This window comes from Phyllobates terribilis, unplaced genomic scaffold (genome assembly GCF_046119375.1).
Source record: "Phyllobates terribilis strain yellow unplaced genomic scaffold, ASM4611937v1 Scaffold_4079__1_contigs__length_65444, whole genome shotgun sequence".
NCBI lineage: Eukaryota > Metazoa > Chordata > Amphibia > Anura > Dendrobatidae > Phyllobates > Phyllobates terribilis.
Genome location: NW_027366831.1, coordinates 34,910 through 56,009, shown reverse-complemented (window position 1 = coordinate 56,009; position 21,100 = coordinate 34,910). Strand labels below are relative to the sequence as shown.

Below are 21,100 nucleotides of genomic sequence, written 5' to 3'. Positions count from 1 at the left end.
TAAGCAAAGTTTGATAGCAGCCTTCTTGAATGGTAGAAGATTTAAACTTTCATGTTTGAATAATTCATTGCTTGGGCAGAAAATAAAACCTTGAGCTGGAAACTTAAAAGAATCAGAAAAGAAATAGGACAGATTGAATTCAAAGCCATGCATGCAACATCAAATTGGCCTTTGCTAAGTCTCTGTGATAGTGCAATAGTGGGAGTAAGAATCTGCTATAAGTGCTAAAGAGGAAGAAAGATGGAATCAAGCATGAAAAAAGTAAAACCAGTGGATTTTATTTTACTATTTTGAAATGCCTCCTCCTTACGTATCTGACTCTCTAAGTAAAGTTTGATAGCAGCCTTCTTGAATGGTAGAAGATTTAAACTTTCATGTTTGAAGAATTCATTGCTTGGGCAGAAAATAAAACCTTGAGCTGGAAACGTAAAAGAATCAGAAAAGAAATAGGACAGATTGAATTCAAAACCATGCATGCATAGCTCAATCTCTTAACTGCATTGTTAATGTATCATCTTAACTACGCAGCCAACTTGCCTGCATGAACATGTAGAAACCAGACGATAGGACTATAGCAGCTTTCTTGAAAGAGAAAAGAATCAACTTTCATGCTTGAAGTATACACCATTTTGCCTAAAAATGAAAGACAATCTTGTCAAAGGCAAAGAAACAGACTATACCGACGAGTATGGGATTTGAACCCAGTCCATCGCCTTAACCACTCGGCCACCTCGTCTACATGGCCAAGTTTAAATTAGGAGGTAAGATCTCATGAGGATTTTAAGCTGTCAGGGTGTTTTTGCTGAAGATTGTATAAAGGCTTTTGGCAGTGTGGCCTCATCTCATCTCCTAGAGTATCTATTGTCTAAAGTTAGATTAGGACAAACCTTATCAGAAATAAACCAGTGCAAAGGGTTTTAATAGCAACTTATCAATCATTCCTAATTGTTTCTACTTTTGGCACTGCAGTGGCATTCTTTCAATCTGTCTATTCTGTCTCATGACTGGGAAGCAAAACAAGTCCCAATTTCCAGCTGTGATAAAAGATGGATCATTTAATTATGGAACTTCAAATACCAAGCCCTTGTTCTCGATACAGCTTCTGTCGCATTCTGCAAATTTGTCATGGTCCTTTTCGAGAATGCTCTTCAAAAAATACTCGGTTTCTTAATTGCCATGACTGAGAGCGACATCTTATTCAATGCTTCTGCTGTGCGTGGAATGGAACTGAAGCTCAATGTTGTTTTGCTCAATTAACCACTTGAAATTATCGATTAGTGACTAAATCTTCCCTGGCTTTCCCATCCTCACCAGCTTGTGGTGCTGTGGCTTAGTTGGTTAAAGTGCCTGTCTAGTAAACAGGAGATCCTGAATTCAAATCTCAGCAGTGCCTTCTTTTCATCTTCTCAGTATGAAGCTTTCTATCCTCATAGTGGGACAACAACAAATTGGCCTTTGCTAAGTCTCTGTGATAGTGCAATAGTGGGAGTAAGAATCTGCTATAAGTGCTAAAGAGGAAAAAAGATGGAATCAAGCATGAAAAGAGTAGAACCAGTGGATTTTATTTTACTATTTTGAAATGCCTCCTCCTTACGTATCTGACTCTCTAAGCAAAGTTTGATAGCAGCCTTCTTGAATGGTAGATGATTTAAACTTTCATGTTTGAATAATTCATTGCTTGGGCAGAAAATAAAACCTTGAGCTGGAAACTTAAAAGAATCAGAAAAGAAATAGGACAGATTGAATTGAAAGCCATGCATGCAACATCAAATTGGCCTTTGCTAAGTCTCTGTGATAGTGCAATAGTGGGAGTAAGAATCTGCTATAAGTGCTAAAGAGGAAGAAAGATGGAATCAGGCATGAAAAAAGTAAAACCAGTGGATTTTATTTTACTATTTTGAAATGCCTCCTCCTTACGTATCTGACTCTCTAAGCAAAGTTTGATAGCAGCCTTCTTGAATGGTAGAAGATTTAAACTTTCATGTTTGAAGAATTCATTGCTTGGGCAGAAAATAAAACCTTGAGCTGGAAACGTAAAAGAATCAGAAAAGAAATAGGACAGATTGAATTCAAAGCCATGCATGCATAGCTCAATCTCTTAACTGCATTGTTAATGTATCATCTTAACTACGCAGCCAACTTGCCTGCATGAACATGTAGAAACCAGACGATAGGACTATAGCAGCTTTCTTGAAAGAGAAAAGAATCAACTTTCATGCTTGAAGTATACACCATTTTGCCTAAAAATGAAAGACAATCTTGTCAAAGGCAAAGAAGCAGATTATACCGACGAGGATGGGATTCGAACCCAGTCCATCGCCTTAACCACTCGGCCACCTCGTCTACATGACCAAGTTTAAATTAGGAGGTAAAATCTCATGAGGATTTTAAGCTGTCAGGGTGTTTTTGCTGAAGATTGTATAAAGGCTTTTGGCAGTGTGGCCTCATCTCATCTCCTAGAGTATCTATTGTCTAAAGTTAGATTAGGACAAACCTTATCAGAAATGAACCAGTGCAAAGGGTTTTAATAGCAACTTATCAATCATTCCTAATTGTTTCTACTTTTGGCACTGCAGTGGCATTCTTTCAATCTGTCTATTCTGTCTCATAGAATCATAGAATGGTAGAGTTGGAAGGGACCTCCTGGGTCATCTGGTCCAACCCCCTGCTCAAAGCAGGATTCACTAGATCATCTCAGACAGATGTCTGTCCAGCCTCTGTTTGAAAACGTCCATTGAAGGGGAACTCACCACCTCTCGTGGCAGCCTGTTCCACTCATTAATCACCCTAACTGTCAAAAAGTTTTTTCTAATATCTAATCTGTGTCTCCTCCCATTTAGTTTCATCCCATTGCTTCTAGTCTTTCCTTGTGCAAATGAGAATAAAGATGATCCTTCTACAATGTGACAGCCCTTGACATATTTGTAGACAGCTATTAAGTCTCCTCTCAGTCTTCTTTTTTGCAAGCTAAACATTCCCAAATCCTGCAACCGTTCCTCATAGGACATGGTTTGCAGACCAGTCACCATTCTGGTCGCTCTTCTCTGAACTTGCTCCAGTTTGTCTATGTCTTTTTTAAAATGTGGTGCCCAAAACTGTACACAGTATTCCAGATGAGGTCTGACCAAAGAGGAGTAAAGACCGATAATGACTTCACGTGATCTAGACTGTATGCTTCTGTTAATACATCCCAGAATTGTATTTGCCTTTTTTGCTGCTGCATCACACTGTTGACTCATGTTCAGTCTATGATCTATTAGTATACCTAAGTCTTTTTCACATGTACTGTTGCTTAGCTCTATTCCTCCCATTCTGTATATGCTTTTTTCATTTTTATTGCCCAGATGTAGTACTTTGCATTTTTCCCTGTTAAAAACCATTCTGTTGGTTGCTGCCCACTGCTCCAGTTTATTTAGGTCTTTTTGAATCCTCTCTCTCTCTTCTCTAGTATTAGCTATCACTCCTAGCTTTGTGTCATCAGCAAATTTAATCAGTTTACCCTCAATTCCTTCATCTAAATCATTGATAAAGATGTTGAACAATACAGGTCCCAGGACGGAGTCCTGTGGTACCCCACTTGAGACATTCATCCAGCTGGATGTGAAGCCATTTACAACCACCCTTTGAGTCCGATCACTAAGCCAGTTATGAATCCACCTAACAGTTGCCTGGTCCATTGCATACTTGGTCATTTTTTCAATAAGGATGGTGTGAGAGACTTTGTCAAATGCTTTGCTGAAGTCAAGATATACTATATCTACAGCATTTCCCTGATCCACCCAGTCAGTGATTCTGTCATAGAAGGAAATTAAGTTAGTCTGACATGACTTGTTAGTTACAAACCCATGCTGACTCTGGTTAATCACTTCATTCTTATCCATGTACTTACATACATGTTGTTTAATAATTTGTTCAAAGATCTTTCCTGGTATAGAAGTCAGACTCACCGGCCTATAGGTCCCTGGGTCCACCTTCTTCCCCTTTTTGAAGATAGGAACAACATTTGCTCTTCTCCAGTCTTCTGGGACTTCTCCTGTTCTCCAAGAATTTTCAAAGATTATGGAGAGTGGTTCTAAAATTTCTTCTACGATCTCCTTCAGTACTCTGGGGTGTAATTCATCTGGACCTGGAGACTTGAACTCATTTATGTTAGCTAAATATTCCCTCACAATCTTTCTGTTTACAGATAACTTGGATTCCTCTATTCCTTTAAAAGGACAGTGAAGATCAGTTAATGTTACATTTTCTTTCTGAGAGAAAACAGATGCAAAATAGGAATTAAAAAGTTCGGCCTTCTCAACATCCTCTCTTACCATTTCTCCATTTTCATCCTGTAAAAATCCTATAGCATCTTTGACTTTTCTTTTACTTTTTTATTGCTTTTGACATCTCTTGCAAGCCTTAATTCATTGTCAGCTTTAGCTAACCTGATACGTGCCCTGCAGGATCTGCAGACTGCATTATAATCTTCTTTAGGTATGCCTCCCTCTTTCCATTTAATAAACATTTCTTTCTTTCTTTTTAGCATGTGTTTAAGTTCTGTGTTCATCCATCCTGGTTTCCTTAAATGCTTCCCATTCTTCCTACTTTTCGGGATTGTTAACGATTGTGCTTTGAGAATCTCATTTTTAAAATTTCCCATCCTTCCTGGACATTTTTGTCCTTAAGGACATCCAGCCATTGGATCCCTCCTATTCTCTTTCTGAGTCTCTTAAAATCTGCCTTTCTAAAATCTAACCTTGAAGTTTGAGTCTTCACATGTCTTCCTCCTCTAGTTATCCAAAATTCTATAATAGCATGATCGCTGCCTCCTAGGGTCCCAGCCACCTTTACCTCCTCAACCATTTCCTCTCTGTTTATAAGGATTAGATCCAAAGTAGCAGATCCCCTTGTTTTCTCCCCTACCTTTTGGAAGATAAAGTTGTCAGCAAGAGAGTATAAGAATTTGCTTGACCTGTTAGTTTTACTTGAGAGAGATTCCCAACAAATGTCTGGATAGTTGAAATCTCCCATGACCACTACGTCATATTTTTTGGAGAACTTGGTCATTTGATACATAAAGAGTTCATCCATATCTTCAGCTTGCCCAGGTGGCCTGTAGTAAATGCCTACAATGGTGTCCTTTCCGTTGTTCTCTCCTTGTATTCTTACCCAAACAGTTTCCACAGAACTCCCAGTCTCTGAAGCTTCAATCTCTGTGCAGATATACGCTTTTCTAACATACAATGCGACACCTCCTCCTCGTTTATCAAGTCTGTTTCTTGCAAATAAGTTGTATCCTTTTAGCCTTTTATTCCAATCATGTGTATCGTCCCACCAAGTTTCAGTGATTCCAATGACATCATATTCCTTTTCCTGCATTAGTAGTTCCAATTCTCCTTGTTTGTTGCCCATGCTTTGTGCATTTGTATAAAAACATTTTAGTTTGTGATTGGTTTCTCTTCCTCCCATATTTTTATTATTTAAATTGTTTTGTCTTTGTTCTTCTTTTCCACTTCCAGTAGCAGAGATCTCAATAGTAAAAGCTGCATGGCTTTTTCTGGCCTTTTGCTTCCCTTCCCACATTGTTCTAGTTTAAAGCTCTTCTGATGAGTGTAGCAAGGCGACTTCCAAATACATATTTTCCAGTCTTCGTAAAGTGCACCCCATCTCTAGCAAGTAGTGCATCGTATAGGTAATTCATTCCGTGATCCAGAAATCCAAATCCTTGTTGACGGCACCATCGACGTAGCCAGTTGTTCACCTGTAGAATCTTATTCCACCTCATTGTTCCATGGCCATCCACTGGGAGGATGGATGAGAAGACCACCTGCGCTCCCAATTCTTTCACTTTCTTGCCTAAGTCTTCAAAGTCACTGCAGATGGTTTCCAGGTCCTTTCTTGCGGTGTCATTTGTCCCCACATGTATTAGCAGGAATGGTTAGTGATCTGTAGGTCTGAAGAGTCTTGATATCCTGTCAGACACATCTTTAATTTTTGCTCCTGGAAGACAGCACATTTCTCTTGAGGTTATGTCTGGTCTGCAGATAGCGGCCTCTGTTCCTCTTAACAGGGAATCCCCCATGACCACCACTCTCCGTTTTTTCTTCACAACATTCTTCTTTCTCCATCCAGGAGGATTCTGAGGGCTTACAAGGTTATTCATTGCTGGCAAAGTCTTATTTTGCTGTATTTCTTCATGGTTCTCCTGCGTGAGAGCCTGGTACTGGTTCCTGAGCAGTATGGGTGCTGACTGCCTCTCGATCCTCCTGCTTCTGTGGGTCACATGCTTCCATTCCTCTGTTTCGTCAGGTGCAGTTCGAATTTCTTCTCTTTCTGAATCATGAAGAGATAATTCTGCTCTGTCTAAGAACTCTTCACCTTCCTTAATGATTTTCAAGGTAGTTAACCTCTCTTCTAGATTTCGCAACTTTTCCTCCAACAGGGACACAAGCTTGCATTTCTGGCATGTGAAGTTTGGCTTTTCCACTGGCAAGTCTGTGAACATGTAGCAGGATATGCAGCTCACCAAATGGCTCCTGGACTCTTCCATGTTCTTATTGTTAATGTTCTGAAAACAGTGAAAAAAGCTTAAAAAAAAAAAAAAAAGCTTCAAAATGCGTGCGCCTACTGGCGCGCGGTTTACCGATGTCCTCTTTTCAGCTCCAACAGCCAAAATCCAGTGTTCTTTGAGCTCGCGGAGACTCTTCACTTACCCCAAAATGCAGTGGGAATATGCAAATTATCTCCTCAGGACTCCTCCCCTGGTTTACCGATGTCCTCTTTTCAGCTCCAACAGCCAAAATCCAGTGTTCTTTGAGCTCGCGGAGACTCTTCACTTACCCCAAAATGCAGTGGGAATATGCAAATTATCTCCTCAGGACTCCTCCCCTGGTTTACCGATGTCCTCTTTTCAGCTCCAACAGCCAAAATCCAGTGTTCTTTGAGCTCGCGGAGACTCTTCACTTACCCCAAAATGCAGTGGGAATATGCAAATTATCTCCTCAGGACTCCTCCCCTGGTTTACCGATGTCCTCTTTTCAGCTCCAACAGCCAAAATCCAGTGTTCTTTGAGCTCGCGGAGACTCTTCACTTACCCCAAAATGCAGTGGGAATATGCAAATTATCTCCTCAGGACTCCTCCCCTGGTTTACCGATGTCCTCTTTTCAGCTCCAACAGCCAAAATCCAGTGTTCTTTGAGATCGCGGAGACTCTTCACTTACCCCAAAATGCAGTGGGAATATGCAAATTATCTCCTCAGGACTCCTCCCCTGGTTTACCGATGTCCTCTTTTCAGCTCCAACAGCCAAAATCCAGTGTTCTTTGAGCTCGCGGAGACTCTTTACTTACCCCAAAATGCAGTGGGAATATGCAAATTATCTTCTCAGGACTCCTGCCCTGGTTTACCGATGTCCTCTTTTCAGCTCCAACAGCCAAAATCCAGTGTTCTTTGAGCTCGCGGAGACTCTTCACTTATCCCAAAATGCAGTGGGAATATGCAAATTATCTCCTCAGGACTCCTCCCCTGGTTTACCGATGTCCTCTTTTCAGCTCCAACAGCCAAAATCCAGTGTTCTTTGAGCTCGCGGAGACTCTTCACTTACCCCAAAATGCAGTGGGAATATGCAAATTATCTCCTCAGGACTCCTCCCCTGGTTTACCGATGTCCTCTTTTCAGCTCCAACAGCCAAAATCCAGTGTTCTTTGAGCTCGCGGAGACTCTTCACTTACCCCAAAATGCAGTGGGAATATGCAAATTATCTCCTCAGGACTCCTCCCCTGGTTTACCGATGTCCTCTTTTCAGCTCCAACAGCCAAAATCCAGTGTTCTTTGAGATCGCGGAGACTCTTCACTTACCCCAAAATGCAGTGGGAATATGCAAATTATCTCCTCAGGACTCCTCCCCTGGTTTACCGATGTCCTCTTTTCAGCTCCAACAGCCAAAATCCAGTGTTCTTTGAGCTCGCGGAGACCCTTCACTTACCCCAAAATGCAGTGGGAATATGCAAATTATCTCCTCAGGACTCCTCCCCTGGTTTACCGATGTCCTCTTTTCAGCTCCAACAGCCAAAATCCAGTGTTCTTTGAGCTCGCGGAGACTCTTCACTTATCCCAAAATGCAGTGGGAATATGCAAATTATCTCCTCAGGACTCCGCCCCTGGTTTACCGATGTCCTCTTTTCAGCTCCAACAGCAAAAATCCAGTGTTCTTTGAGCTCGCGGAGACTCTTCACTTACCCCAAAATGCAGTGGGAATATGCAAATTATCTCCTCAGGACTCCTCCCCTGGTTTACCGATGTCCTCTTTTCAGCTCCAACAGCCAAAATCCAGTGTTCTTTGAGCTCGCGGAGACTCTTCACTTACCCCAAAATGCAGTGGGAATATGCAAATTATCTCCTCAGGACTCCTCCCCTGGTTTGACTGGGAAGCAAAACAAGTCCCAATTTCCAGCTGTGATAAAAGATGGATCATTTAATTATGGAACTTCAAATACCCAGCCCTTGTTCTCGATACAGCTTCTGTCGCATTCTGCAAATTTGTCATGGTCCTTTTCGAGAATGCTCTTCAAAAAATACTCGGTTTCTTAATTGCCATGACTGAGAGCGACATCTTATTCAATGCTTCTGCTGTGCGTGGAATGGAACTGAAGCTCAATGTTGTTTTGCTCAATTAACCACTTGAAATTATCGATTAGTGACTAAATCTTCCCTGGCTTTCCCATCCACATCAGCTTGTGGTGCTGTGGCTTAGTTGGTTAAAGTGCTTGTCTAGTAAACAGGAGATCCTGAGTTCAAATCTCAGCAGTGCCTTCTTTTCATCTTCTCAGTATGAAGCTTTCTATCCTCATAGTGGGACAACATCAAATTGGCCTTTGCTAAGTCTCTGTGATAGTGCAATGGTGGGAGTAAGAATCTGCTATAAGTGCTAAAGAGGAAGAAAGATGGAATCAAGCATGAAAAGAGTAGAACCAGTGGATTTTATTTTACTATTTTGAAATGCCTCCTCCTTACGTATCTGACTCTCTAAGCAAAGTTTGATAGCAGCCTTCTTGAATGGTAGAAGATTTAAACTTTCATGTTTGAATAACTCATTGCTTGGGCAGAAAATAAAACCTTGAGCTGGAAACTTAAAAGAATCAGAAAAGAAATAGGACAGATTGAATTCAAAGCCATGCATGCAACATCAAATTGGCCTTTGCTAAGTCTCTGTGATAGTGCAATAGTGGGAGTAAGAATCTGCTATAAGTGCTAACGAGGAAGAAAGATGGAATCAAGCATGAAAAAAGTAAAACCAGTGGATTTTATTTTACTATTTTGAAATGCCTCCTCCTTACGTATCTGACTCTCTAAGCAAAGTTTGATAGCAGCCTTCTTGAATGGTAGAAGATTTAAACTTTCATGTTTGAAGAATTCATTGCTTGGGCAGAAAATAAAACCTTGAGCTGGAAACATAAAAGAATCAGAAAAGAAATAGGACAGATTGAATTCAAAGCCATGCATGCATAGCTCAATCTCTTAACTGCATTGTTAATGTATCATCTTAACTACGCAGCCAACTTGCCTGCATGAACATGTAGAAAACAGACGATAGGACTATAGCAGCTTTCTTGAAAGAGAAAAGAATCAACTTTCATGCTTGAAGTACACACCATTTTGCCTAAAAATGAAAGACAATCTTGTCAAAGGCAAAGAAGCAGATTATACCGACGAGGATGGGATTCGAACCAAGTCCATCGCCTTAACCACTCGGCCACCTCGTCTACATGACCAAGTTTAAATTAGGAGGTAAGATCTCATGAGGTTTTTAAGCTGTCAGGGAGTTTTTGCTGAAGATTGTATAAAGGCTTTTGGCAGTGTGGCCTCATCTCATCTCCTAGAGTATCTATTGTCTAAAGTTAGATTAGGACAAACCTTATCAGAAATAAACCAGTGCAAAGGGTTTTAATAGCAACTTATCAATCATTCCTAATTGTTTCTACTTTTGGCACTGCAGTGGCATTCTTTCAATCTGTCTATTCTGTCTCATGACTGGGAAGCAAAACAAGTCCCAATTTCCAGCTGTGATAAAAGATGGATCATTTAATTATGGAACTTCAAGTCCCAAGCCCTTGTTGCCGATACAGCTTCTGTCGCATTCTGCAAATTTGTCAAGGTCCTTTTCGAGAATGCTCTTCAAAAAATACTCGGTTTCTTAATTGCCATGACTGAGAGCGACATCTTATTCAATGCTTCTGCTGTGCGTGGAATGGAACTGAAGCTCAATGTTGTTTTGTTCAATTAACCACTTGAAATTATCGATTAGTGACTAAATCTTCCCTGGCTTTCCCATCCTCACCAGCTTGTGGTGCTGTGGCTTAGTTGGTTAAAGTGCTAGTCTAGTAAACAGGAGATCCTGAGTTCAAATCTCAGCAGTGCCTTCTTTTCATCTTCTCAGTATGAAGCTTTCTATCCTCATAGTGGGACAACATCAAATTGGCCTTTGCTAAGTCTCTGTGATAGTGCAATAGTGGGAGTAAGAATCTGCTATAAGTGCTAAAGAGGAAGAAAGATGGAATCAAGCATGAAAAAAGTAAAACCAGTGGATTTTATTTTACTATTTTGAAATGCCTCCTCCTTACGTATCTGACTCTCTAAGCAAAGTTTGATAGCAGCCTTCTTGAATGGTAGAAGATTTAAACTTTCATGTTTGAAGAATTCATTGCTTGGGCAGAAAATAAAACCCTGTGCTGGAAACTTAAAAGAATCAGAAAAGAAATAGAACAGATTGAATTCAAAGCCATGCATGCAACATCAAATTGGCCTTTGCTAAGTCTCTGTGATAGTGCAATAGTGGGAGTAAGAATCTGCTATAAGTGCTAAAGAGGAAGAAAGATGGAATCAAGCATGAAAAAAGTAAAACCAGTGGATTTTATTTTACTATTTTGAAATGACTCCTCCTTACGTATCTGACTCTCTAAGCAAAGTTTGATAGCAGCCTTCTTGAATGGTAGAAGATTTAAACTTTCATGTTTGAAGAATTCATTGCTTGGGCAGAAAATAAAACCTTGAGCTGGAAACTTAAAAAAATCAGAAAAGAAAAAGGACAGATTGAATTCAAAACCATGCATGCATAGCTCAATCTCTTAACTGCATTGTTAATGTATCATCTTAACTACGCAGCCAACTTGCCTGCATGAACATGTAGAATCCAGACAATAGTACTATAGCAGCTTTCTTGAAAGAGAAAAGAATCAACTTTCATGCTTGAAGTATACACCATTTCGCCTTAAAATGAAAGCCTATCTTGTCAAAGGGAAAGAAGCAGATTATACCGACGAGGATGGGATTCAAACCCATGCATGCAGAGCACAATGGATGAGCAGTCCATCTCATTAACCACTCGGCCACATCGTCTACATGACCAAGTTTAAATTAGGAGGTAAGATCTCATGAGGATTTTAAGCTGTCAGGGTGTTTTTGCTGAAGATTGTATAAAGGCTTTTGGCAGTGTGGCCTCATCTCATCTCCTAGAGTATCTATTGTCTAAAGTTAGATTAGGACAAACCTTATCAGAAATGAACCAGTGCAAAGGGTTTTAATAGCAACTTATCAATCATTCCTAATTGTTTCTACTTTTGGCACCGCAGTGGCATTCTTTCAATCTGTCTATTCTGTCTCATGACTGGGAAGCAAAACAAGTCCCAATTTCCAGCTGTGATAAAAGATGGATCATTTAATTATGGAACTTCAAATCCCAAGCCCTTGTTCTCGATACAGCTTCTGTCGCATTCTGCAAATTTGTCATGGTCCTTTTCGAGAATGCTCTTCAAAAAATACTCGGTTTCTTAATTGCCATGACTGAGAGCGACATCTTATTCAATGCTTCTGCTGTGCGTGGAATGGAACTGAAGCTCAATGTTGTTTTGCTCAATTAACCACTTGAAATTATCGATTAGTGACTAAATCTTCTCTGGCTTTCCCATCCTCACCAGCTTGTGGTGCTGTGGCTTAGTTGATTAAAGCGCCTGTCTAGTAAACAGGAGATCCTGAGTACAAATCTCAACAGTGCCTTCTTTTCATCTTCTCAGTATGAAGCTTTCTATCCTCATAGTGGGACAACATCAAATTGGCCTTTGCTAAGTCTCTGTGATAGTGCAATAGTGGGAGTAAGAATCTGCTATAAGTGCTAAAGAGGAAGAAAGATGGAATCAAGCATGAAAAAAGTAAAACCAGTGGATTTTATTTTACTATTTTGAAATGCCTCCTCCTTACGTATCTGACTCTCTAAGCAAAGTTTGATAGCAGCCTTCTTGAATGGTAGAAGGTTTAAACTTTCATGTTTGAAGAATTCATTGCTTGGGCAGAAAATAAAACCTTGAGCTGGAAACTTAAAAGAATCAGAAAAGAAATAGGACAGATTGAGTTCAAAGCCATGCATGCAACATCAAATTGGCCTTTGCTAAGTCTCTGTGATAGTGCAATAGTCGGAGTAAGAATCTGCTATAAGTGCTAAAGAGGAAGAAAGATGGAATCAAGCATGAAAAAAGTAAAACCAGTGGATTTTATTTTACTATTTTGAAATGCCTCCTCCTTACGTATATGACTCTATAAGCAACGTTTGATAGCAGCCTTCTTGAATGGTAGAAGATTTAAACTTTCATGTTTGAAGAATTCATTGCTTGGGCAGAAAATAAAACCTTGAGCTGGAAAATTAAAAGAATCAGAAAAGAAATAGGACAGATTGAGTTCAAAGCCATGCATGCAGCATCAAATTGGCCTTTGCTAAGTCTCTGTGATAGTGCAATAGTGGGAGTAAGAATCTGCTATAAGTGCTAAAGAGGAAGAAATATGGAATCAAGCATGAAAAAAGTAAAACCAGTGGATTTTATTTTACTATTTTGAAATGCCTCCTCCTTACGTATCTGACTCTCTAAGCAAAGTTTGATACCAGCCTTCTTGAATGGTAGAAGGTTTAAACTTTCATGTTTGAAGAATTCATTGCTTGGGCAGAAAATAAAACCTTGAGCTGGAAACTTAAAAGAATCAGAAAAGAAATAGGACAGATTGAGTTCAAAGCCATGCATGCAACATCAAATTGGCCTTTGCTAAGTCTCTGTGATAGTGCAATAGTCGGAGTAAGAATCTGCTATAAGTGCAAAGAGGAAGAAAGATGGAATCAAGCATGAAAAAAGTAAAACCAGTGGATTTTATTTTACTATTTTGAAATGCCTCCTCCTTACGTATATGACTCTATAAGCAACGTTTGATAGCAGCCTTCTTGAATGGTAGAAGATTTAAACTTTCATGTTTGAAGAATTCATTGCTTGGGCAGAAAATAAAACCTTGAGCTGGAAACTTAAAAGAATCAGAAAAGAAATAGGACAGATTGAGTTCAAAGCCATGCATGCAACATCAAATTGGCCTTTGCTAAGTCTCTGTGATAGTGCAATAGTGGGAGTAAGAATCTGCTATAAGTGCTAAAGAGGAAGAAAGATGGAATCAAGCATGAAAAAAGTAAAACCAGTGGATTTTATTTTACTATTTTGAAATGCCTCCTCCTTACGTATCTGACTCTCTAAGCAAAGTGTAACATACCTGGCGGCGTCCTTGCATGGTGGTCCATCTCCCACTGTGCAAGAAGGCGCACTTGATCTCCTGTCCAGAATGTCTCTCTGGCTTCCCTCCATGCTGTCTGTTTGTGTCTGTTTCTGCTGCTTAAGGGCGGCGCCCGATAACTTCCTGCCTTTTGTACCTGCTGTGGGTCACACCCCTTGTGCGTCCTCAGCCTATTGCTGTCTGTCACTTGGTATATAGCTCAGCAGCTCCCTTCTATCCCTGCCTGAGCATAGTGTTTCCTTCAGTGTGTGCTTGCACTCTGAAGGTGCCAGGTCCCGTCTCTTGTCTCCTGCTTTTTGTATCAGTTCCCGTGTCTGAACTGAGTCCTGTATGTCTCCTGCTTTTCGGTATCAGCTCCCGTGTCTGAACTGACTCCTTTCTGTGTTCTCTTGTCTGTCCTGTCTGAACACGCTCCTAGCCTGTTCCTCTCGCCTTCTAGTGGCCGATTTCCTAGACCCGCTCCTGTGTCTGGTCTGTCCTGTCTGAACACGCTCCTTGCCTGTTCGTTCCGCCTTTTAGTGGCCGATTTCCTAGACCCGCTCCTGTGTCTGGTTTGTCCTGTCTGAACACGCTCCTTGCCTGTTCGTTCCGCCTTTTAGTGGCCGATTTCCTAGACCCGCTCCTGTGTCTGGTCTGTCCTGTCTGAACACGCTCCTTGCCTGTTCGTTCCGCCTTTTAGTGGCCGATTTCCTAGACCCGCTCCTGTGTCTGGTCTGTCCTGTCTGAACACGCTCCTTGCCTGTTCGTTCCGCCTCTCTGGGGGCCGTATTCCCAGACCCGCTCCTGTATCCCTCTGCAGTGTCGGTCTCCTCCGTACACTCAGTTCCAGTCTGAACTCTCTCCTGTCCTTTACCTGTTTTGCCTCTATGTCCGTTCCCTTCCTTTTTCTGCAGAGTCTGAACTCATACCTAACTCCTGCTTGTTGTCTCTGCAAGTACTGTGTGAGTATCTGGCTCTGTCTTTCCCTTCCTGTCTGTTCCGTGTGAACAGAGCCCTGTCCTCCCTGCTCAGCCTTGTCTGCACTCTAGCTGTGCTTGCCTGTAACCCTCTGCCTGTATTGTTCCTGAGTCCCGGTGTGTACTGGGTCCTATCCCGCCTGTGTTCCTACCTGCTAGTGCCTCCCTGTCTGCACTCTAGCTGTGCTTGTCTTTACCCCCCTGCCTGCATACCCGCCTGCCTGCATACCAGTCGTGCCTGCCTATACCCACCAGTCTGTGTACCAGCCTACCAGCCTGTTCCTGTATTCCCCTGTGTGGGTCAACAGCCGTGTCCGGGGTCTGTCCTGGAGTAGCACCTGGTCCCTCTGCTCGGTTCCTCCTTGGTGCACTGGCGTCGTATGCCGTCGTGCGACCCTGGTCGGATCGGGTGAATACCTAGTCACGCCCCTCCAGGCATTCACTCTCCGGCACGGTCCAGTGGAATCACTACCAATCACACGCACACGCCGCTTAGCCCGGGCGTGTGCATAACACAAAGTTTGATAGCAGCCTTCTTGAATGGTAGAAGGTTTAAACTTTCAAGTTTGAAGAATTCATTGCTTGGGCAGAAAATAAAACCTTGAGCTGGAAATTTAAAAGAGTCAGAAAAGAAATAGGACAGATTGAGTTCAAAGCCATGCATGCAACATCAAATTGGCCTTTGCTAAGTCTCTGTGATAGTGCAATAGTGGGAGTAAGAATCTGCTATAAGTGCTAAAGAGGAAGAAATATGGAATCAAGCATGAAAAAAGTAAAACCAGTGGATTTTATTTTACTATTTTGAAATGCCTCCTCCTTACGTATCTGACTCTCTAAGCAAAGTTTGATAGCAGCCTTCTTGAATGGTAGAAGGTTTAAACTTTCATATTTGAAGAATTCATTGCTTGGGCAGAAAATAAAACCTTGAGCTGGAAACTTAAAAGAATCAGAAAAGAAATAGGACAGATTGAGTTCAAAGCCATGCATGCAACATCAAATTGGCCTTTGCTAAGTCTCTGTGATAGTGCAATAGTGGGAGTAAGAATCTGCTATAAGTGCTAAAGAGGAAGAAAGATGGAATCAAGCATGAAAAAAGTAAAACCAGTGGATTTTATTTTACTATTTTGAAATGCCTCCTCCTTACGTATCTGACTCTCTAAGCAAAGTTTGATAGCAGCCTTCTTGAATGGTAGAAGGTTTAAACTTTCAAGTTTGAAGAATTCATTGCTTGGGCAGAAAATAAAACCTTGAGCTGGAAACTTAAAAGAATCAGAAAAGAAATAGGACAGATTAAGTTCAAAGCCATGCATGCAACATCAAATTGGCCTTTGCTAAGTCTCTGTGATAGTGCAATAGTGGGAGTAAGAATCTGATATAAGTGCTAAAGAGGAAGAAAGATGGAATCAAGCATGAAAAAAGTAAAACCAGTGGATTTTATTTTACTATTTTGAAATGCCTCCTCCTTACGTATCTGACTCTCTAAGCAAAGTTTGATAGCAGCCTTCTTGAATGGTAGAAGGTTTAAACTTTCATGTTTGAAGAATTCATTGCTTGGGCAGAAAATAAAACCTTGAGCTGGAAACTTAAAAGAATCAGAAAAGAAATAGGACAGATTGAGTTCAAAGCCATGCATGCAACATCAAATTGGCCATTGCTAAGTCTCTGTGATAGTGCAATAGTGGGAGTAAGAATCTGCTATAAGTGCTAAAGAGGAAGAAAGATGGAATCAAGCATGAAAAAAGTAAAACCAGTGGATTTTATTTTACTATTTTGAAATGCCTCCTCCTTACGTATCTGACTCTCTAAGCAAAGTTTGATAGCAGCCTTCTTGAATGGTAGAAGGTTTAAACTTTCAAGTTTAAAGAATTCATTGCTTGGGCAGAAAATAAAACCTTGAGCTGGAAACTTAAAAGAATCAGAAAAGAAATAGGACAGATTGAGTTCAAAGCCATGCATGCAACATCAAATTGGCCTTTGCTAAGTCTCTGTGATAGTGCAATAGTGGGAGTAAGAATCTGATATAAGTGCTAAAGAGGAAGAAAGATGGAATCAAGCATGAAAAAAGTAAAACCAGTGGATTTTATTTTACTATTTTGAAATGCCTCCTCCTTACGTATCTGACTCTCTAAACAAAGTTTGATAGCAGCCTTCTTGAATGGTAGAAGGTTTAAACTTTCATGTTTGAAGAATTCATTGCTTGGGCAGAAAATAAAACCTTGAGCTGGAAACTTAAAAGAATCAGAAAAGAAATAGGACAGATTGAGTTCAAAGCCATGCATGCAACATCAAATTGGCCTTTGCTAAGTCTCTGTGATAGTGCAATAGTGGGAGTAACAATCTGCTATAAGTGCTAAAGAGGAAGAAAGATGGAATCAAGCATGAAAAAAGTAAAACCAGTGGATTTTATTTTACTATTTTGAAATGCCTCCTCCTTACGTATCTGACTCTCTAAGCAAAGTTTGATAGCAGCCTTCTTGAATGGTAGAAGGTTTAAACTTTCATGTTTGAAGAATTCATTGCTTGGGCAGAAAATAAAACCTTGAGCTGGAAACTTAAAAGAATCAGAAAAGAAATAGGACAGATTGAGTTCAAAGCCATGCATGCAACATCAAATTGGCCTTTGCTAAGTCTCTGTGATAGTGCAATAGTGGGAGTAAGAATCTGCTATAAGTGCTAAAGAGGAAGAAAGATGGAATCAAGCATGAAAAAAGTAAAACCAGTGGATTTTATTTTACTATTTTGAAATGCCTCCTCCTTACGTATCTGACTCTCTAAACAAAGTTTGATAGCAGCCTTCTTGTATGGTAGAAGGTTTAAACTTTCATGTTTGAAGAATTCATTGCTTGGGCAGAAAATAAAACCTTGAGCTGGAAACTTAAAAGAATCAGAAAAGAAATAGGACAGATTGAGTTCAAAGCCATGCATGCAACATCAAATTGGCCTTTGCTAAGTCTCTGTGATAGTGCAATAGTGGGAGTAACAATCTGCTATAAGTGCTAAAGAGGAAGAAAGATGGAATCAAGCATGAAAAAAGTAAAACCAGTGGATTTTATTTTACTATTTTGAAATGCCTCCTCCTTACGTATCTGACTCTCTAAGCAAAGTTTGATAGCAGCCTTCTTGAATGGTAGAAGGTTTAAACTTTCATGTTTGAAGAATTCATTGCTTGGGCAGAAAATAAAACCTTGAGCTGGAAACTTAAAAGAATCAGAAAAGAAATAGGACAGATTGAGTTCAAAGCCATGCATGCAACATCAAATTGGCCTTTGCTAAGTCTCTGTGATAGTGCAATAGTGGGAGTAAGAATCTGCTATAAGTGCTAAAGAGGAAGAAAGATGGAATCAAGCATGAAAAAAGTAAAACCAGTGGATTTTATTTTACTATTTTGAAATGCCTCCTCCTTACGTATCTGACTCTCTAAGCAAAGTTTGATAGCAGCCTTCTTGAATGGTAGAAGGTTTAAACTTTCATGTTTGAAGAATTCATTGCTTGGGCAGAAAATAAAACCTTGAGCTGGAAACTTAAAAGAATCAGAAAAGAAATAGGACAGATTGAGTTCAAAGCCATGCATGCAACATCAAATTGGCCTTTGCTAAGTCTCTGTGATAGTGCAATAGTGGGAGTAAGAATCTGCTATAAGTGCTAAAGAGGAAGAAAGATGGAATCAAGCATGAAAAAAGTAAAACCAGTGGATTTTATTTTACTATTTTGAAATGCCTCCTCCTTACGTATCTGACTCTCTAAGCAAAGTTTGATAGCAGCCTTCTTGAATGGTAGAAGATTTAAACTTTCATGTTTGAAGAATTCATTGCTTGGGCAGAAAATAAAACCTTGAGCTGGAAACTTAAAAGAATCAGAAAAGAAATAGGACAGATTGAATTCAAAGCCATGCATGCATAGCTCAATCTCTTAACTGCATTGTTAATGTATCATCTTAACTACGCAGCCAACTTGCCTGCATGAACATGTAGAAACCAGACGATAGGACTATAGCAACTTTCTTGAAAGAGAAAATAATCAACTTTCATGCTTGAAGTATACACCATTTTGCCTAAAAATGAAAGCCAATTTTGTCAAAGGGAAAGAAGCAGATTATACCGACGAGGATGGGATTCGAACCCATGCATGCAAAGCACAATGGATTAAAAGTCCATCGCATTAACCACTCGGCCACCTCGTCTACTTGACCAAGTTTAAATTAGGAGGTAAGATCTCATGAGGATTTTAAGCTGTCAGGGTGTTTTTGCTGAAGATTGTATAAAGGCTTTTGGCAGTGTGGCCTCATCTCATCTAGAGTATCTATTGTCTAAAGTTAGATTAGGACAAACCTTATCAGAAATGAACCAGTGCAAAGGGTTTTAATAGCAACTTATCAATCATTCCTAATTGTTTCTACTTTTGGCACTGTAGTGGCATTCTTTCAATCTGTCTATTCTGTCTCATGACTGGGAAGCAAAACAAGTCCCAATTTCCAGCTGTGATAAAAGATGGATCATTTAATTATGGAACTTCAAATACCAAGCCCTTGTTCTCGATACAGCTTCTGTCGCATTCTGCAAATTTGTCATGGTCCTTTTCGAGAATGCTCTTCAAAAAATACTCGGTTTCTTAATTGCCATGACTGAGAGCGACATCTTATTCAATGCTTCTGCTGTGCGTGGAATGGAACTGAAGCTCAATGTTGTTTTGCTCAATTAACCACTTGAAATTATCGATTAGTGACTAAATCTTCCCTGGCTTTCCCGTCCTCACCAGCTTGTGGTGCTGTGGCTTAGTTGGTTAAAGTGCCTGTCTAGTAAACAGGAGATACTGAGTTCAAATCTCAGCAGTGCCTTCTTTTCATCTTCTCAGTATGAAGCTTTCTATCCTCATAGTGGGACAACATCAAATTGGCCTTTGCTAAGTCTCTGTGATAGTGCAATAGTGGGAGTAAGAATCTGCTATAAGTGCTAAAGAGGAAGAAAGATGGAATCAAGCATGAAAAAAGTAGAACCAATGGATTTTATTTTACTATTTTGAAATGCCTCCTCCTTACGTATCTGACTCTCTAAGCAAAGTTTGATAGCAGCCTTCTTGAATGGTAGAAGATTTAAACTTTCATGTTTGAATAATTCATTGCTTGGGCAGAAAATAAAACCTTGAGCTGGAAACTTAAAAGAATCAGAAAAGAAATAGTACAGATTGAATTCAAAGCCATGCATGCAACATCAAATTGGCCTTTGCTAAGTCTCTGTGATAGTGCAATAGTGGGAGTAAGAATCTGCTATAAGTGCTAAAGAGGAAGAAAGATGGAATCAAGCATGAAAAAAGTAAAACCAGTGGATTTTATTTTACTATTTTGAAATGCCTCCTCCTTACGTATCTGACTCTCTAAGCAAAGTTTGATAGCAGCCTTCTTGAATGGTAGAAGGTTTAAACTTTCAAGTTTGAAGAATTCATTGCTTGGACAGAAAATAAAACCTTGAGCTGGAAACTTAAAAGAATCAGAAAAGAAATAGGACAGATTGAGTTCAAAGCCATGCATGCAACATCAAATTGGCCTTTGCTAAGTCTCTGTGATAGTGCAATAGTGGGAGTAAGAATCTGATATAAGTGCTAAAGAGGAAGAAAGATGGAATCAAGCATGAAAAAAGTAAAACCAGTGGATTTTATTTTACTATTTTGAAATGCCTCCTCCTTACGTATCTGACTCTCTAAGCAAAGTTTGATAGCAGCCTTCTTGAATGGTAGAAGGTTTGAACTTTCATGTTTGAAGAATTCATTGCTTGGGCAGAAAATAAAACCTTGAGCTGGAAACTTAAAAGAATCAGAAAAGAAATAGGACAGATTGAGTTCAAAGCCATGCATGCAACATCAAATTGGCCTTTGCTAAGTCTCTGTGATAGTGCAATAGTGGGAGTAACAATCTGCTATAAGTGCTAAAGAGGAAGAAAGATGGAATCAAGCATGAAAAAAGTAAAACCAGTGGATTTTATTTTACTATTTTGAAATGCCTCCTCCTTACGTATCTGACTCTCTAAGCAAAGTTTGATAGCAGCCTTCTTGAATGGTAGAAGGTTTAAACTTTCATGTTTGAAGAATTCATTGCTTGGGCAGAAAATAAAACCTTGAGCTGGAAACTTAAAAGAATCAGAAAAGAAATAGGACAGATTGAGTTCAAAGCCATGCATGCAACATCAAATTGGCCTTTGCTAAGTCTCTGTGATAGTGCAATAGTGGGAGTAAGAATCTGCTATAAGTGCTAAAGAGGAAGAAAGATGAAATCAAGCATGAAAAAAGTAAAACCAGTGGATTTTATTTTACTATTTTGAAATGCCTCCTCCTTACGTATATGACTCTCTAAGCAAAGTTTGATAGCAGCCTTCTTGAATGGTAGAAGATTTAAACTTTCATGTTTGAAGAATTCATTGCTTGGGCAGAAAATAAAACCTTGAGCTGGAAACTTAAAAGAATCAGAAAAGAAATAGGACAGATTGAGTTCAAAGCCATGCATGCAACATCAAATTGGCCTTTGCTAAGTCTCTGTGATAGTGCAATAGTGGGAGTAAGAATCTGCTATAAGTGCTA

General features: G+C 40.0%; 5 non-coding genes across 5 annotated transcripts; 4 read left to right on the top strand and 1 right to left on the bottom strand.

Annotated features, from left to right (window-relative positions):
• Positions 1-1,319: 1,319 nt before the first annotated feature.
• TRNAT-AGU (transfer RNA threonine (anticodon AGU)) lies at positions 1,320-1,393 on the top strand. The gene has a single exon. It is a non-coding gene; the product is annotated as a tRNA-Thr (tRNA).
• Positions 1,394-8,718: 7,325 nt separating this feature from the next.
• On the top strand, positions 8,719-8,792 carry TRNAT-AGU (transfer RNA threonine (anticodon AGU)). The gene has a single exon. It is a non-coding gene; the product is annotated as a tRNA-Thr (tRNA).
• A 1,533-nt stretch (positions 8,793-10,325) lies between these two features.
• Positions 10,326-10,399, top strand: TRNAT-AGU (transfer RNA threonine (anticodon AGU)). Its single transcript has one exon. It is a non-coding gene; the product is annotated as a tRNA-Thr (tRNA).
• An 8,232-nt stretch (positions 10,400-18,631) lies between these two features.
• Positions 18,632-18,713, bottom strand: TRNAK-UUU (transfer RNA lysine (anticodon UUU)). The gene has a single exon. It is a non-coding gene; the product is annotated as a tRNA-Lys (tRNA).
• A 580-nt stretch (positions 18,714-19,293) lies between these two features.
• On the top strand, positions 19,294-19,367 carry TRNAT-AGU (transfer RNA threonine (anticodon AGU)). The gene has a single exon. It is a non-coding gene; the product is annotated as a tRNA-Thr (tRNA).
• Positions 19,368-21,100: the final 1,733 nt, after the last annotated feature.